This window comes from Notolepis coatsorum (assembly GCF_963971535.1).
Source record: "Notolepis coatsorum genome assembly, chromosome: 4".
Classification (NCBI taxonomy): Eukaryota; Metazoa; Chordata; class Actinopteri; order Aulopiformes; family Paralepididae; genus Notolepis; species Notolepis coatsorum.
The window spans coordinates 38,797,700-38,810,632 of NC_140168.1; positions in this window are offsets into that span (position 1 = coordinate 38,797,700).

Below are 12,933 nucleotides of genomic sequence, written 5' to 3' on the forward strand. Positions count from 1 at the left end.
TATATATATATATATTTTTTTTTTACCTTTTGGGGGGGGGCCTCGCGTTTAAATCTCGCACAGGGCCTCGCATTTCTCCCAGGCGGCCCTGGTGGTGGGACAGGTGATGTCGCCGAGCGGTAGCATATACAGTAGAGAGAAAAGAGTAACGGACCTAAACAGCTGCCTTGTGCAACCCTGTAACGGCCTCCTAGCGTATGGCCTCCTAGACTAATATAAAACATCCTTCCTCTGATATATGTTTTGATCCAGTTCAACATGCAACCAGAGAAACCAATATGCTTTTCAAGTCGATTTATTAGGATGTTGTGATGAATAGCATCAAAAGCTGCACTGAGATCTAATAGGATAAGGATGGAGAGTTGAGTCTGAGGTCACTAATTACCTTTGTGAGTGCATACATAGGCCCCTGACCGCCTCTCAGCTTTAGCACCTGCCCTTTTCCCTTACAGGTAAGTCAAAAAGTGCCCTTTTTTGGCTGTTGTTAGTTCTATTTAATTTTGTATTCTATTGGAGGACCAGCCAATCAATTTATACAGTTCACAAGTTGGGTGTAAAAAGGTGCACCAGTGGCAAAACAGATGCATTGCAGGCATTACCCCTGCCCTCGTCAGCTGTTATGTCACATAGTCCCTGTCAGTCCAGGCCAGCTAGTTGATCTGTGAGCTTTTTACCAAAGCACATTCTGGTAGAAGTAGCTTCTTCTCACATTGCATATTATATTAATTAGACATTATTAATAATGTTGTATTTTACTTTTTAATTATATGTTTGGCAATATACTGTAGGCTGATGATAATATGTGTAATACATGTTTATGTAAATACTATGTGCTGCTGAGACCAAGGACCACAATGGAAATAAGTCTGACTTTTTTGTGCTCCTTGATAATTTTAGGATGCATGACTTGTTGTAACATGTAATGTATTTGAATAATTGTCAAATAAACTAAACTAAAGCCTATTATTATTATTATGATTATTATAGTATGTATCCCTTTGTTCTATCTCACCTTTCAACTGCTAGACAAAGCAATATTCCCGCGGGTTGGTGGTGCATAGTGGCATGGGGCAGCCGCAGCGCTCCACTTGTGAAAATAGTTGTGGTTATGATATTACCTACAAGCAACCCCCACATCCTTAAAACATCACACCCCTGTCCCGCAATGACGGGCAGTCCCATTCACAGAGACGCTGGGGCAAACCCACCCCAGGTATTTCACTATACCTGAAGACGGCATAATGCTGCATCAACTTTGACCCCCCCATTCCGTGTTCGTACCTTTCACCTAGAACGGCAAGGCAGAATAATGCGGTTTAAAGATTCCCGCCTTGAACGGGCTGTGTGAAAGGGGCTCTAGTAACATACCATCATCTCATGAGCGAGGAACAAAGTAGCTAGCTTGCTTGCAGTAGAGCTATCACGTTTCATGTTGAGATTTTAAGCCTCTCTGGAGTTTGTCTCAGTATGCTAGGACGTTTGAAGATAGTTGGTTCTTTTCTTTCTCTTTTGTTACTGACTGGAGTCCCCGGGATGTCACTTTCGGAAACTACTGAAGTAGATTATGGTCTTTCAACATGGAAATGCTAAAGAATGACTAATGAGTTCTGCAAAACCTACCTAATGTGTCTGCAAATATTGGGTGAGTCAAACAATTTATTCCCGTCTGTAAGCTTTACAATATGACAGTTTGTGTGTTTTGGAGGGGGGAACAATGCGAATGATTTTGTTCTCTATTTGCTGGTGTGTGTGTGTGGGTGGGTGTGTGTGTGTGTGTGTGTGTGTGTGTGTGTGTGTGTGTGTGTGTGTGTGTGTGTGTGTGTGTGTGTGTGTGTGTGTGTGTGTGTGTGCGTGCGTGCGTGCGTGCGTGCGTGCGTGCGTGTGTGTGCGCAAGAGTGATTGGGAGACAAATGTAGGGGGACTTGACTCTCTGTAAGCAATTTTTTCACATGTCATTATGACGTTGATATTGCATACTGTTTTTAGTCATAGCCTGCACCCTGATACATGATAAGACCAGTGTTTGTGAAGTGATGGTGTTGTGAGTTATTGATTGCAACTCATGTGGTCAGTTGTCTTCACTCTTTTTGCTTTTGATTCGGTTAACCGTCTGTAGTGTGGTAGTGAAAAAGTTAACCCTTTGTAGTGTGGTAGTGAAATGTTGACCTTCTGTAGTGTGGTATTGAAAGCGCTAACCTTCTGTAGTGTGGTAGTGAAAGGTTGACCTTCTGTAGTGTGGTATTGAAAGTGTTAACCCTTTGTAGTGAGGTAGTGACAGAGTTAACCCTTTGTAGTGTGGTAGTGAAAGTGGTAACCCTTTGTAGTGTGGTAGTGAAAGGGTTAAGAGAGAGAGAGAGAGAGAGAGAGAGAGAGAGAGAGAGAGAGAGAGAGAGAGAGAGAGAGAGAGAGAGAGAGAGAGAGAGAGAGAGAGAGAGAGAGAGGGAGAGGGAGAGGGAGAGAGAGGGAGAGAGGGGGGGGGGGGGGGCTGATTAACAGGAAGTGCCAGACAGCACAGTGAAAATACCTTTGATGTTAAACACCCATCCAAAACGTTTGTGCATGTCCCTGCCTCATGTGTTATGATCTCCCACTCCCAGGCATGTGGTAGTTTACACCTTCCCCAGGCCAACAGTAGGGCAGCGGGCAAGGGAATTGGCATAACGACTACATTGGGGGATGGGAGCAAATTAAAAGAAATATATATAAAACACATATAAGATTAACACACAATGGCCACTGAAGCATCATTTGTCTGTTTTTCTGTTTGCAAAACTGATAGTCCATCCTCCTGATTCCACAGCAAATATAATTGTGTACTGTAGCTAGTGCATTTCACATAAATGCTAAAATGATGGTATATCTTTTATTTATTTATATGTTTTACCTTTATTTACAGAGGGTGGGTTAACCTTTTCACACTGCCTCACATTAACACACGTTCACAGATGCCCAGTACGACCACAGTCCTCTACTGTTGGCCACTGAGCAGCTCCACTGGGGCAGTTGAGGTTGAGTGCCTTGCAGTGGAGGCTGCTGACCAAATTTTTAGGTGAAGCACAAATTATTATATTATATTATATTTTAAATAATATTTTTAAAACATCCCCCACTGTGTGTCAGTGGTCAGTGGACACAGATGAGAACATATTAACATTAGGTGACAGCGGACCTGACCAGATGAAAACATATTAGGTGACAGCGCACCTGACCAGATGAAATCATATTAGGTGACAGCGCACCTGACCAGATGAAATCATATTAGGTGACAGCGCACCTGACCAGATGAAATCATATTAGGTGACAGCGCACCTGACCAGATCAAAACATATTAGGTGACAGCGCACCTGATCAGATCAAAACATTTTAGGTGACAGCGCACCTGACCAGATCAAAACATATTAGGTGAAGGTGACAAGGAAGCCACAGACTCATACCCCCCCGACACTCAACTAACCGCCTCGGACAGTCCTTCATACCAGTGGCCATCAGGCTCCACAACAGTGGGCAGCGACTGCTGCCAGACATCGACCTAGAACTAATAGGAACCCAAGTAGGACAATAACACTACCTTATGCATACTGCACCTTATGTGGATACTGTGATACTGTGAATAATGAATAATGTATATTTCAGTTAGTTAGATAGTAAATTATATTGACCTATTTGTTTACACTGTTTGTGTTGTTTTCACTACCTGTACCCCCCCCCTTCCCCCATGCTGCTATGATGCCTGAATTTCCCCAAGGAGATCAATAAAGGAATATCTTATCTTATCTTAAAAGGAAAGATGAAATTACCTACCTGGGTTCCATCCTATAGAGGCAAATCTTTCCTGTGACAAAATGGGGTCCAATGTAATAAAACTAAGTCAACCAACGAACTAGATTCCTGTACCGGATCTCCTCTCTGGTAAACAAGAATACCTTGAAGACTCTTAACAGGAGCACTCATTCAAGGGTACTACGACTATGCTTGCACCTCATGGTACCAAAGCACCTCAAAGGCACTAAAAACAAGATTACAAACATCACAAAACAAACTGGTCAGACTACTGCTTGACCTTACTCCTAAAACCCACCTCACCCCTGTCCACTTTGACAACCTAGGATGGCTTAGAGTAGACGACAGAGTACAGCAACTTGCAATGGGCCTGGTCTACAAGATACACTACACCACTAAGATACCCATGTGCATGTCGAAATACTTCCCAAAGGTCAGTGAATACCACGACCACAACACCAGAGGGAGTTCCACAAATCATGTTCAACCCAGATAAAATAATAAAAAAAAAAAAAAAAAAAGAAAAAAAAAATTAATAAAAGAAAATAGTCATAACTTAGAAATAAGATTGCATAGGTCTATGAATCGATATCGCGATTCTGTTTTGATTAATTGCCCAGCCCTACAGTGTGTACAGTAAGTTAGCTTGGTGATTATCATTGTGATGTAGGCTAAGCTGGCTAGCTACTGTTAGCATACAAGCACTGTAGCCTACTTACTTTTTCATCCACAACGTTTTTTCTGATCCAGATGCATAAATCCACTTCTTCATGTTGCTCAGTTGCTGGTTTATACTTCGGTCCTAATGTTGGCGCAAAGTTTAATTTAGCCTGACTTGACTTGTTATAGCTGTACAGCTTACTAACTACTAAACAACAACTTTCTCATAGTCTCAATTTTCACATAGTCAAAATGGGTCCAGCTGCATGTCCGGAGGATAGGTTTAGCTCGGGCCAATCTCAAGTTTCTCAAGTTTCTTTATTAGTTGTCATACAGAAGTACAGAATACTTTTATACAAAATGCTTCTTTATGTTACATTTTGTATAAAAGTATTCTGTACTTCTGTATGACAACTAATAAAGAAACTTGAGAAACTTGAGATTGGCCCGAGCTAAACCTATCCTTCGGACATGCAGCTGGCCCCACTTTGACTTTGCAATGCAGCAATCTCTGATTGGATTTGCAAGGCTGCCAATCATATTCAACCTCCGTGTATTGGATGTCAAGGGCTGTCAATCAATCAATCCTCCATTCAATGGCAAGAGTTTAACTGCACAGACCGTGCTTAGATGAAGTTAATAGCCTATTTTGATTCGCTGTTATTTATTATTTATTTAACAATGGGTCACACCTGTGAAGTTTTCTTCATGAATAATTACTGCAGGCAATACTGCAGTGCAGGCCTGCTCAGAGCTGTCAATTTTGGCCATTTTTGAAGAAATAAAAATTCACTGGCATTTTTTTTACAGAGGAAAACATTTATAATAAAAAAATAATAATAATAATAATAATAATTAAAAAAAATTATATATATATATATATATATCGTTTTTTTTTTATATATATATATTAGTATATGTAAATTAATAATAATTATGAATTATGAGTGAATTTGTGTTTCACGTGTTGTCATAGAGAAACCTCCACTATTCTCCTCACGTAGAACAGTCTCCTGGGCAGGGTTTTTACTGTGTGGCTAATGTGAAGCCCTACCACACATTCACTTACCCGTAGCCGCCAGAGGTGTACCCCTCTCCTGCCGACTTGTTGTACACAATTTGTGAGGCGCTTTGGATAAAAGTGTCAGCTAAATTAAATTATGTAAGAATCTTGTAAGAATCATGTAAGATGTAAAAACTGAAACAATTGTATTTTTGCTTTCGAATGACAAGGAGAAGCATCTCCCTTCTCAAAAATTGCTAGTCTACATTGATAGCACTATGGATCAGCTGACATGAAAACAGCTTAAAGGCCAACCTTCACGTTGTATTTTTGTTCAATAAACAATGTGGACTAGGCCAACGGTGATTTTCATGAAGAAGGAAAAAAAAAGTATTGAAATAGACCCAGTTTTAGCGTTTTTATCAAACATTTTGTCTGCCCAACACAATCACCACGCACATGGATATTTTAATCAATGGTTCATAACGTGCGTGTGTAATCGAAATGATCTCGTCACAACAGGTGCAGGGCACCAGGGGGCTCACCAGGGGGCGCTGAGAGTCACACACAGCTAGTGGCAGGCACATCAGGCAGAGAGCCTTGCTACCATAGATATATGCTTGCTACTACTAGCCGAATGAAAATGTATCCATTTCACCTAACACTATTGCTCCGTGATTATAGCCATCCATCTCTAAAGCTAACCACTATTTGTAAAAGCCACAACTACGTTACCATATTTGTAATAATGTAAATCATTGTGTCGTTGTACACATATTGTGTTTATAACGTTAGTAGCTAACATAGCTTAGCTTTGTAGCTATTGTGCTAACAACATATCCCGACATCCGGCTCGCTGGCCGGCATGAACGGCCGACCCAAAATGGTTCTCTCCTCTCTGTACACCCCGTCCCCGCGGGTGCCCTGCCAGGGGGCCCGTGGGCGCGACGGCGGCCGTAGGGTGCTCGAGCCCGTAAAGGCTAGTGGTACACGATAGCTATGAGCTAACTAGCGCTGCAGGCTCGGGCGCCCTGCGGCCGCCGCTGTTGTCGCGTCCACGGGCTCCTCCGCGGGACACCCGCGGGGACGGGGGCACACAAAGAGGAGAGAACCACCCACAGGGACGGCGGAGATATAGGCTAACGTCAGTGTAGTGGTCCCGACTGTAGCAGGGACGGCGGAGCTATAGGCTAACTGTGATGCACCGAGTGGGCCACCATTGATCTAGTACTATGACCCAGACGGGCAAGGCATTTCCTGAAGTGACGTCACGGCCGTGCTAGCGTCTGATAAGCTTTTAGATTCGGCTCATTAATATGCACCTGTAGTGACGTCGGCGTTTGATAAGCTTTTTTGATTCGCGCGTGCATGTTATTCGTGCGTGGACCTTTTTAACTCTTTCAGAGTGGTATTTCCGGTGTCAAATGGAAGAAAATAAATAATGAAATTATATACCAATGATGTAAACTACCCATAATTGATCAGTAGGGTTTAACCTGGAGGTTGGGCTTTAAGCAATTCCCTCAAATTCAACAACAAAAGCAATGCCATATTTTGCTTGGGAATTAACCTTGTCTGAAACTACTGGTAGTTTACAATGAATTGAGCTCCCCCCTCTTTCAGCACTATGGACAGCTCATGGCAGGCAGCTCTCTGGGCCTGACGTGAGCTGTCCAAGGTGCTGAAAGAACACAAAGCTTAATCTGTTTCAAGTCTTGCATGTCAGTTGGGGGCCCTTTGGGGGGGGGGGGGTTCAAAATGGGTGAAACGTAGCTAAGGCCACCACTGCTCCAAACATTATCTTTCCAACACTGCTACTGTACATATTTGGTGAATCACATTGTATTATTGGACTGTTTAACAGTACACATATTGTGCATTTGTACATGTACTCTTACTCTTAAATAGACACCGTTTTAGTGAAGTATGTCAGGATGCCACTAATGTTGATCGCTCGGATGGAGAAATGGAGATAAACTTAACCCCAAACTCCATAGAGGGCCCATTTAATTACCATTCCAAATGTTCAGAAAACCATTAATCACATTCAAATTCAACTATTACCATTTAAGACATTACTATTCTATATGCTATCCTGTCTTTGTAATGAAATGCGAAACCCAGGAGACCAGGACATGGATAACATTATGAAATTATACGAGAATGCACCCCATCAATTTCTCAGTCTTTATCAACAGTTCAAATCCCATAATCTATCCACGCCTAACTCTCTCTTTCCCTCCCTTCGCCATCCTTTGCTCCCAGGAATTTTGATGTTGCAATGCCTTCGTAATATGGCCCCTGAGGGGCCACGTTCATATGCAGAGAGGCATCTGTAGATTAGAAGAGAGGTACTGTAGATTAGATCTATGCGTGTGTGGGAAGCAAACATGCTACATTTTTCAAAATCATGCCAAGCCACAACTCCTTATATAGCATGTTGTATGGTGTATATATACCGTATATATATATATATATATATATATATAGTTTATCATATATTGTTGTGAAGGGCCAGATTAAACCGAATATATATATTTATTTATATATATATATTTAATTGTATTTGTATATTCTCTAATATTCCCTGATATCCCTTGTATATTCCTTGTACAATATGCATTGAATATCCATTCTAGCCTACTGAACATCCCATAATAGTCTCCATTCTACTATTGGTCGAGACCTTGGTGCCAGGCTGCCATACCCCTCAGACCCAGTTCAAACGTACCGCTCCACATGTACGAACAAGTCCTAGTTCCGCGTAGGAATCTGGCTACCGCACCACTAATGGGACTATTTGTTCATAGTGCGTATATATACTGCGCTACTAAAGTAGGACTTTCTTTTCAGTCCAGTTTCTTACCCTCCAATAGAGTCACAGACGTAAAGCCTCCCCGCGACACCACGTGTGGGAGTAAGGCCAAGTTCGCCTACCATCGGTATTGAGACATCGTGTATATTAATATTTGAATAGTCATATTTGGCACTATATCGTCGAGTTGGACGTAGTCTATTAAGCTAATAATAGTCTGTTAATATATAGTGCTTCGTGCGGTGAGAATACTATCGTAGTCAGTACCCCATCGTTTCGGGCAGAGAACTGGCTGCTTACCCAGGGTGGTTGACCCCATGTGAAGCTGCACCCGAGGAGCCCCAGAGCCGACGAGCGAGTGGACCTGTATACCGGATTATTCTACCGACGACAGCCCGCCTTCCCAGGCACGGATTATGCTTTGTATACTTTGATTATTCCATGGATAAAGACCCCCGACACTGCCGTGTGTTGGAACCCCCCCCCCCTGGAGAGGACGCAAGGTGAGGAGACGCTCTGCAAGACGAGGTCGCTTCACGTCTCTCCCCCGTGGACCGGAGAGAGCCGGCCCACAAAGAGTCCACCTGCTTTCATCTGTGGTCCAAGGATCGCCGGCGCATTGAACGGCACTACAGTGGGTTCACCTGGGATACCCTTGGCCGGACGAGGCAGCCGGATTCTACCCCCCCCCCCCTCCTACTCCTGTCGGCTTACAAGCGACCGGATTAACCCCCTCTAGTGTATCTAGTATATAATCATTAAAGTATCATTGCTGTTATTCCTTAACTATTCCAGGTCGTATATTTACCACCTGCGCCTTCAGAGATTGGACATTCTCTATTGATATACCGACGAATACTCTTTGCCATAAAAGTGCATACTATTTCAATTCATAAATGTAATTAAGTGATTAAGTGCTTGTTCTACACACCATCGCTGTGTAGAAATAAAGACCTGTTTCGACTTCGTACATTTGTGTTGGATCCGTTTCATCTACGTGAGAGTGTTTATGATAATATATTTATGCCGTGTACTGGGTGGCCGAATATTAAGTACAAAGGTAGTGGTAGTAAGTATCATATCTAGTAATACAGTCAGGGAATTGTACCCCTCAGTTACATATATACTGTATATATAAATGGTAAATAGCTGCTTTTATCCAAATTGCTTTACAATTTCTTCCTCACACTTTACCCCTTCACTCACACATTCATACACTGATGGTGGAGGCAACCATGCAAGGTGCCAACCTGCACATCAGGAGCAAGTAGGGTTAAGTGTCTTGCTCAAGGTGTCTTGAACCGGGAACCTCCGGATTATCAGACGACTGCTATACCTCCTGAGCCACTGTCACCCCTATATCTATCTATATCTATCTGTCTGTACATACCTGCACAGAATCATTTTACATCAGTAAATACTATATCTATATCTGTACATATCTCTTACCTACTCTTACTAGTTACTCTGCTGGCCAGTATGACTAGTACCATAATTTGTCTTTATACCTGTATCACTGTACACAATACATTAATACTACAACTCTGTACATACATCTGATTAGCACTACACTCAGTACACATTTGTATTTATGTTGTACCCAGTTTAATCACCTGTACAGTATTGTATATTACTATCACACTTTATTGTTACATTTGCACTCTGGCTGGATGCCAAACGTATTTTTGTTGTACTGTACCTGTGCTGTATAATGACAATACATTTTAATCTAATCTGATGTATAGGGGTGCATGGGCCGAGGCAAGGTAACGGGAGAGAGAAAGAGGGGGGAGTGAGTGTGTGAGAAAAAGAGAGAGAGAGAGAGAGAGAGAGAGAGAGAGAGAGAGAGAGAGAGAGAGAGAGAGAGAGAGAGAGAGAGAGAGAGAGAGAGACCTGAAGGAAACTGTGAGACGTTAAGATAAAAGAAGGAAGACACATAAGAGAAAACTGCTACTTCCTCTTCTTCCTCTTCAATGTTGTGTATTCAGAGGATCGGGGGGTAAATGTTTTATTCAGCAGAGCGTGACTCGATCTCAAGGCCCCCTCTGATACGAGGCGTATGCAGGGTCCACAGAACAAGCCAGAGCAGCAGGCTATAATACACCAAAGCGCACGGCGGTACAGGTGTGACGTACATGGGTACGTGGGTTGGTCATTACCATTATTACTGTATTTATGACACCATCTGAACATCAGGTTAGTATATGTAAATATGTTATGTTTTGGATGTGATGTGTGTGTGTGTTTGAATGATGGCTAATGCTGTCTCTTTTTCTCTATCAGGTGCCGCCCGTCCCTAAACTGAAGAGTGCTGATTGCCTAATGGGTAACAGCTGATGACAATCACCTCAAGAGGGACGGGTGGACAGATATACCAGACAGCACACACTCGTCCGGGCGCCTCTCTGTGTCAGTTACCAGTGACCAGGCTGTTGGAGGTTGCCATTGTTTACCACTGTTTGTGTGGAATGGTTATTTTAACATTGTCCACTGTTGTTTGTGTGGAACCGTTATTATGACACTGTCCACTGTTGTGTGGGATTGATTTGTTAAGTGTGTTCATGTTGTTCACACCACTTACCTGGTAGGCCTTGTATTCGTGTTGGTGCAGCTACCAGGTAAGTGTATATATATATATGTATATTGTGGCCTCAGTGCCACTTGCCACCCGTGTGGAATGTGTTAATATATATATATATATATATATATATATATATATATATATATATATATATATATATATATATATATATATATATATATATATATATATATATATATATATATATATATATATATATATATATATATATATGTGTATTGGGCCTTCTGCCTTTTTGCCACTGCTTGTGTGGAATTATATTGTGTTGTGCACGTGGTGTACATTTGCTGGGGGATTCCCAGACTGCCAACCGCAGGGTTTGTGGTTGTGTCCTATGACACTAGGTCACTAGGGCTTGTGCTACCCATTAATTATAATTATCTTGTGTGTTCTCCCCTTACCCTTCTCCCTGTTTGTTAATTGTTTGTGGGTTGTTTTCTTCCCTTTATTAAATCCTCATCATCATTTAAGTGGAGGTTTGAAGTCCTACCACAGTAATAAATATAATTTACCTTTTGAAAGCGCGTTTGTGGTGTTTTACTATCTGCCGGGACCTTGCTTTAAAAGCATCTACTGAGGGGGTTGTTTTGTTCATGTGCAGCTTGCCTCAAGTTTCTATTCTATGTGGTCATTAGACCTTAGTACATGACACAGGAATCAGAACAAAAGCCCAGGAGTCTGTCTTTTTATATCCAGAAACAATGCTTTAATATCAGCTTCTTCTTTTTCTCACTGGACTGCATGTGCACGCCTGGTTCCTTCCCTGTTCCTTCCCTGTTCTACATCTACTTTGCCCCCGAGATCTTTTTAGCACCCCCGCGTAAAAGGCTGCGAAGAAATCTCATTATTGTATTATCAGTTTGATCTTTATACTCCAAATATATAAGCGAAATCCTATCTTTAATCGAGGCAACGTTGCTCATGCTTTCATCTTGCCTAGTGCAGCTGGGCCCTGCATGGAATTCTGTTTTGAAAAGAAAATTAATTAGAGACCTGCAGAATGTTTGAGTTTGCATACCCAAGTTAGTTGTCTTCTATAGTGTTCTCAGTACTGAAACAGGAAATGTACCCGTATAATCAGAATGTTCCTCTGAGTGCTCTCTCTGTCACCTTACCTCTATCCCTGTCACCCTACTTCTCTTTGTCATCCTGCATCTCTCTGTCACCCTACCTCTCTCTGTCACCCTACCTCTCTCTCTGTTACCCTACCTCTCTACATCACCCTACCTCTCTACATCACCCTACCTCTCTACATCACCCTACCTCTCTACATCACCCTACCTCTCTACATCACCCTACCTCTCTCTGTCACCCTACCTCTATCCCTGTCACCCTACCTCTCTGTCACCCTACCTCTCTCTGTCACCCTACCTCTATCCCTGTCACTCTACCTCTCTGTCACCCTAACTTTCTCTGTCCCCCTACCTCTATCCCTGTCACCCTACATCTCTCTACATCACCCTACCTCTATCTGTCACCCTACCTCTCTACATCACCCTACCTTTTATCCAAAGTGCTTTACAATTTGTTCCTCACATTTGACCCATTCACTCACACATTCACACACACATTCACTCACACATTCACACACCGATGGCACACATTCAGACACCGAGAGGCAACCAGGCAAGGTGCCAACCTGCTCATCGGGAGCAGTTAGAGGTTAAGTGTCTTGTGTCTTGTTCAAGGACAACGGTAACATTATCAAGTCTCTTTATTCCTCAGCTAGTCAGATAGTAAATTATATTGACCATATTGATCAAATTGTTTACACTGCCTGTGTTGTCTTTTACTACCTGTATACTGTGTTGTTTTACTACCTGTACCCCCCCCCCTCCCCCCATGCTGCTATGATGCCTGAATTTCCCCAAGGGGATCAATAAAGGAATATCTTATCTTATGCCTTCTCGTATTATTGCTATACCGATGATACTCAACTCTTCCTCTCCTTTCCTCCCTAAGATATCCACGTTTCTAAGCGGATCGCAGTCTGTCTGTCTGACATCTCCGCCTGGATGATGACCAACCACCTCAAACTGAACCTAAGCAAAACAGAATTGCTTCACCTGCCAG